Source organism: Vulpes vulpes, chromosome 12, assembly GCF_048418805.1.
Source record: "Vulpes vulpes isolate BD-2025 chromosome 12, VulVul3, whole genome shotgun sequence".
NCBI classification, from domain to species: domain Eukaryota; kingdom Metazoa; phylum Chordata; class Mammalia; order Carnivora; family Canidae; genus Vulpes; species Vulpes vulpes.
Window position 1 is genome coordinate 8,264,592 of NC_132791.1, and position 7,207 is coordinate 8,271,798.

Below are 7,207 nucleotides of genomic sequence, written 5' to 3' on the forward strand. Positions count from 1 at the left end.
AGATGAATGGATAAAGAAAAGGTAGTATATTCATATAAATGATATATTATTCAGCCTTTTAAAAAAGGAAATTCTGTTACACGCTACAGCACAGAAAAACCTTGAGAAAATTATGCTAAGTGAAATAAACTAGTCACAAAAAGACAAATACTGTATGATTCACTTATATAAGACATCGAAAGAAGTCAAATTCATAGAAATAAAAAAATAGGATTATGATTACCAGGGGCCAGGCGGAAATGGGAATGGGGTGGCGATGTTTGATGGGTATAGAGTTTTGGTTTTCCAAAAAATGTTCCAGAGTTCTGTTGCATGATAATGTGAATACAGTTAACACTGTGGAACGGTACACTTAAAAGTGGTTGAGATGAGACGCTTCCTGGGTGGCTCAGTGGGTTGTGTCTGCCTTCAGCTGAGGTTGTGATCCCAGGGTCCTGGTATAGAGCCCCACGTCTGGCTCCGAATCTTTTAAAAAATGGTTAAGATGATAAACTTTATGTTTTGTGGCTTTTACCACAATTTTTTTAAAAGGTAAAACCCGTTCTTAGCTTGCCAGGTAAAATTGCAGGCTGGATTTGACAAGAGTTCGCCAACTCCTGGTCTAACCTACAGTCCATATCCAATCTCACCAGCTGTTTCAGTCATGCAAGTACACGGCTGTCCTCTCATCGCCAATCCTGCCCAATTTCCTGCACTGCATTTAATGGTCCTGTCTCTTAATCTACTTTAATCTAGAAAAGGAATCTCAGGCTTTCCTTGACTTCCGTGACCTGGACACTTTTGATGATTACAAGCTATTTATTTTGTAGAAAGTCTTTCCATTTGAGTTTTCTGATGTTTCCTCATCATTAAATCCAAGTATGCATTTCTCGTCCTCCATGCAGAATATCAGAAAGCAGAAGATAACATCAGATTGTCCCATTATTGGTAATGTGGCCTTTGGTCACTTGTCTGCCAGGTTTTTCAGTCGATTATTTCATAAATAACGTGTGAAGGTGCTTTTAGATGTATACGGTTCTGCATCAGACTTTCCCCTATTTATTTTAGCTTCCATGATTTTTGCCTGAACCGATTATTAATGCAATGGTGAGAGAATGGTGACATTCTAATTCTGTCCTTCCATCCACATTGATTAATTGGCATTCTGCTATAAGGAAGATCTTTATCTTTACGTTTATAAACTCATGATAACTTACTTTATGGGTGATAAAATATATTAATTCCGTTAATGTATTAGCTGCTATCGTTACTCACATGAGTACTGATCTGTTAATTTCATTACTTATTTTCCTGCTCGAGTTGTCTTAGATTTGACAATGGAAGCTCATTTAAGATGGCTTCTGGGTCCTTTGGACATGTCCCTTGTCATTTTTTGTCCCGTCCTATTTTATGTGTTTTCTTCCTTACTGGTGGTACAAAAAGTTATTTCGGGTTCATCTGATATTTTCTCTGCCCCAGTCCCAGCCACAGCCATCACGAGACAGAGAGAAGTGCTGCCACAGAATTCTATCAAACACCAGCCATGTGGCTGGGAGGGTGGAAAGAGGGGCTAAGAGGGAAACCAGGATGAGAGAGTGACATTCTAAGACATTCAGTATATTTGTATGTCCAAAATAGCATTACTAAAAGGGGTTTACAGTGATCCCATAAGTGTGGCCTTTCCTAAATTTGTCCTTCCCTACAAGGGGGAACCATCTCACCTATACCAGGAGATCAAATGGAATAGTGCAAAGTGCAGGGCTTTGGAGCAGGTTAACTGGGATTCAAATCCCAACCCTCCTTCTGACTAACTCTGTGATCTTGTCTAATGGATTTCACCTCTTGAACTGGCCCCTGAGGCTCTGAGGAAGATAATGATAATATTTTCTTCCCTGGACTGTTGGGAGGCTTAGAAATTAGATACCAAGGGCTCCTAGTTGGTGTTGTATCGGCCACATTTCATTGCGCTGTGGGAAGAGGCATAATCATTCTCTCTCCAAATGTAGTGTCTTACAGGTAGGAAGGGATTTTTTTCAATTATGAGAGTAATATTACTATCCAGTTTTATAATTCTTTCACAAGCATTATCTCGCCAAACCAATGCAATGGAAGCTGTAGAAAAGAAACGGAAGACAGATCTGTGTACTTTTAAAGTGCATTGCCATACAAAAGTTTCAGAGGTAATTTCCACCAAACAGGTAACAGTGACTTTTGCTTTTTACACCGTACACATCTGTATTACCTGAATATTTGACGAGATACATTCCCTTACTACTTGCATGATTGTACTGCGTCAAGTGAAGTGTTCCCTTCGCTCGCTAGACCAGAGCTCTTTGAAACCTAAGGTCGGAGCACTGAATTGAGTAAGATTTCTTCTTAGAGGAAAGCAAAGGAAAATCTTCTTCCTTGATCCTTTCATATTCTAACCAACTCTGTGTGATGATGCAATAGTCAAGATTGAGCTTTATCACCATGACTGCTCATTTTAGTCATTAAGCTGAGTCACAGTGATGCCTGGGAAACAGATCCTGGTTGACCCAGAGTGGTTGGCTTTTTTTTTTTAAGGTTTTGTTTATTTATTAGAGAGAGAGTGCATGCGCAGAGAAGAGAGAGAGAGAAAGAGAGAGCATGAGCAGAGGCGAGGGGCAGAGGGAGAGAGAAAAGCAGGCTCCCCACCTTGCAGGGAGTCCCAGGACCCTGAGATCATGACCTGAGTGGAAGGCAGACACTTAACCTACTGAGCCACCCCAGTGCCCCTGGAGTGGTCACATCTTATCCTGTACCTTCCATTTGAGATAAGTGAGTAAGTGTTCTAGGGAGACTTTGTTCCTGGTACTTTCTATCTATAACTCTTATTTGCTTCGCAAAGACTTTTCATATCTGTGATTTTAATAGCTCTTCCAATATTCGATCGCAGAGTATAGAGCTCATTTTTGAATTCTGATGTGCTTGAAACATGCTTTGTTCACAATAGGAGCTCAATAAGTAATTTTTTTTAATTTGAGTATATTTGACACACTATGTTACATTCGTTTCAGGTGAAAAACTTAGTGATTTGACAAGTTTCTACACTGTGTTATGTTCACAAGTGTAGCTACCATCTGCCCCATTACATCAGTATTACAGCATCACTGACTCTATTCCTTAGGCTTTTTATTCCTGTGACTTGTTCATTCCCTAACAGGAGGCCTGTATCTCCCACTGCCCTTCACCCTTTTTGCCCAACCCCACCTCCCCTCTAGTAACCATCAGTTTGTTCTCTGTATTTATAGGTCTATTTATGCTTTTTGTTTATTCATTTTTTTAAGATTCCATTTATGAGTAGAAACATATGATATTTGTCTTTCTTAGTCTGAGGAGTACTTCACTTAGTATAATACCCTCTAGGTCCATCCATGTTGTCTCAAATGGCACAATCACAATACATGACTATGTAATATTCTGGTGTGTGTGTGTGTGTGTGTGTGTGTGTGACATTTTTCCTTATACATTCGTCTATTGATGGACACTTAGGTTGCTTTTATGTCTTAGCGGTTATAAATAATGCTGCAGTAAACACAGCGATGCCTATATCTTTTCAAGCTAGTGCCTTTATTGTCATAATGCCCAGTAGTGGAATTATTGAATCATAGGGTATTTCTATTTTTAATTTTTTTGAGGACCCTCCATACTGTTTTCCACGGTAGCCGCACCAGTTTACATTCTTACCAACAGTGCACGAAGTTTCCATTTTCTCCACATCCACACTTGTTGTTTCTTGTCTTTTTTATTTCAGCCATTCTAACAGGTACCAATAAGTATTTTTTTTAAGATTTTGCTTATTTATTTGTGAGAGACACAGAGAAAGAGAGGCAGAGACATAGGCAGAGAGAGAAGCAGGCTCCATGCAGGGAGCCTGATGTGGGACTCGATCCTGGGACTCCAGGATCACGCTCTGGGCCGAAGGCAGGCGCTCAACCGCTGAGCCACCCAGGCATCCCTCAATAACTATTTTTAATTTTTTTAAACAAGATAGAGAAGAGGGAAGAGAAATGAAGATGTTTGGGGGGCTGGCTACTTGCTGGTACTTTATATACCATGTCACACTTAATCTTTACAACAATCCTGTTTAGTAGTGAACACTGCAGATGCTTCCTCTAAATCTACTCAATGGAGAAATTCTCATCCCAGAGGCAGAAGGGGCTTCTTGACCAATTGTCATGACTGTCCTCTCTTCATCTAGAAGAAAGATAGCCTTGATAAATTCTCACCAGGGAAGATGGTGGCACAGGCTTAGCCTGTTCCATTCCAAGGACGTGAGGGCTTCATTCAGTGGTTCCAGAAACCAAAATCACAATGGCTTAAAAAACATTTTTTTTTCATGTAACAAGGAATCCAAAGAAGAAAATCCAAGGTTCATGCAACTGCTCAGGAAACGAGACACCTTTTCTCTCCTCCTGCCATCTGTAGTGAAAGGCCTTCCATGGTCACAGAATGTTTATTGTACCACTGGGCAGCATCTCCACAGTGCAGACAGGAAGAAAGACAAAGGACAAAAGAGACATGTCTAGGGGTGCCCAGCTGGCTCAGGTGGTAGAGCATGTGAGTCTTGATCTTGGGGTTGTAAGTTCAAGCCCCACATTGGGCTGAGAGTTTAACAAAACAAAAAGGTGCATGTCTATTAAGTTTGCACCTTTTCATTTTAATCAGAAAAACAATAACTTTCCTAAAGGCCCTACCCATTAGATTTCTGCCTGTATCTAGAGGACCAGAACTGTGTCAAAACCCCATCTGCAGAGGAGTCTGGAAAGCAGCGTTCTTTAACTGGGCACACCGTAAAAAAACAAAAACAAAAACAAAAACAAAAAACTGGGCACACCGTTACCCTGAACAAAACTGGGATATGTGTGTAGCAAAGATGAAGCAGAAAGTAGATATTGGAAAGGCAATCAGCATGGTCTGCCTCTGGATATACCAAGCATGAAATCTTTTTCAAAATCTTTTTATAAAAAAATATTTTTATCTGGCTCTCCACCATTAATTGTACATGCTTGTTACTTTGGTTACTTTGTGATATTTCCACTGGCTAACAGAGAAAACCATAAATTCTCTATGCCCCAAATAGGAAAGGAAATGTTGCCATTGGATGTGACCATGTGGATCAAATACCTCAGATTAAAAAGAAGAGAGATATTAAGTTGTCTTGTGTCCTTGGATCTGGACCACGGCAAAAGCTTTCTGTCACCCTGCTAAAAAGAGATTGTTATAGTTTCTTCACTGTTCATATTTAATTTCAGACCTCAGGGCTAGAGAGTTGAGTTTTTCATACTCTTCGTAGTTTATGGTGTATTATAACCACTAGTCTGCCAAAAATTCTGCCAATAACTGATGTGCTGTAGGGCAACCTGGGTGGCTCAGCGTTTAGCGCCGCCTTCAGCCCAGGGCATGATCCTGGAGACCAGGGATCGAGTCCCACGTTGGGCTCCCTGCATGGAGCCTGCTTCTCTCTCTGCCTGTGTCTCTGCCTCTCTCTCTCTCTCTGTGTCTCATGAATAAATAAATAAAATCTTAAAAAAAAAAAAACCCTTATGTGCTGTAAAAAAAAAAAAAAAAAAGCCCCATTCTCTACTCTCCTCCTTCTATAGGCAACTATTATGATGTGTTTAATGTATAGTTTGCCTTTTTTGTAAATGTTCCTGCATAAAGTGCATTGGGGGGATATACGTTTATGTGTTTATGTATTTATTTATTTATTTTAAGATTTTACTTTTAAGTAATTCCTACACCTAACATGGGGCTCAAACTCACAATTCCAAGATCAAGAGTTGCATGTTTCACTGACTGAGACATTGACTGGGCATATACTTTTTTTTTTTTAATTTTTATTTATTATAGTCACAGAGAGAGAGAGAGAGAGAGAGAGGCAGGCAGAGACACAGGCAGAGGGAGAAGCAGGCTCCATGCACCAGGAGCCCGATGTGGGATTCGATCCCGGGTCTCCAGGATCGCGCCCTGGGCCAAAGGCAAGCGCCAAACCACTGCGCCACCCAGGGATCCTGGGCATATACTTTTAATTTGAGTTTAATTTGAACTGATATTGAGTTACATGCCTCATTCTGTTCTGTTCTTTTCTCAGGCAGCATTGGGTTTTTAGGATCCATCCACATTGCTTTTTTGTGCATCTAACCCAGTGCTTCTTATCACTACATTATACCTCACCGTGTGTATTCACCACTTTTCATCCATACATTCTGTGATTGGCTGAATTGTGTTCCCCTAAAATTCATAAATTCATATATTGAAGCCCAACCCCAGTACCCAAGAATGTAATCATATTTGGAGAGAGGACCTTTAAAGAGGTAATTGAAGTTAAATCTGGTCATAAATGGATGACCTCTGATTTACATGATTGTATTTGGAAATAGGACCTTCAAAGAGATGGTTAAATTCAACAGAGGCTGTTAGGTGGGGCCCTAATCCAATATGACTGGTGTCCTTACAGAAGAGAGACACACCAAGGATATGTGTGCACACAGGAAAGCCATGTGAGGACACAGAAGGAAGGTGGCAAGCCAAGAAACGTGGGCTCAGAAGAAGCTACACTTGCCAACACTTTGATCTTGGAGCTCTAGCCTCCATAACCATGAAAAAAACTGAAATTTCTTTGTTTAAGCTACCCTTAGGTATTTTGTTATGGCAGCCCTAACAAGCCAATATACACTCTCAGAGACACCCAGATTTCTTTCAACTCTTCTGTTGAAAACTCTTCAAGCCAAGAAACAAACCAGCTTTCCTGCAAAACTGACAATACTGTAGAACTAACATCTGATTATTACTTAATGCTATTTTATGTTGAAAACTGGGAAGTCTGTCTCTTGAATCTTTCACGCAGTGCCTTGTTAAGCCCAGCAGAGAGAAGGAAGCAATCCTATCCCTGGTGACACCTGAGTGGTCTAGGTAACCCAGGCTCACACTGTTCAGTCTGCAAGTGGTCTGAGGTTGGTTTAGAGACATCTCAACCAAGGAGAGGAAGACGACTCTTGCTAGGAATTTTGTAACATGGTTATTTTTCTTTCCCTTAGGTTAGTAGAGCTTCTGCAGCCATTGCGACACCAGGAGGGAAGCAAGCCTTAGGATTCTGCTGATACCACAGAAAGTAGTGTGTAAGGATGAAATATGCCAAGTCATGATTCAGACACACCCTGAAGCCCATCCTACTTCTGGACTTTCCAGTCACATGAGCCAGTAA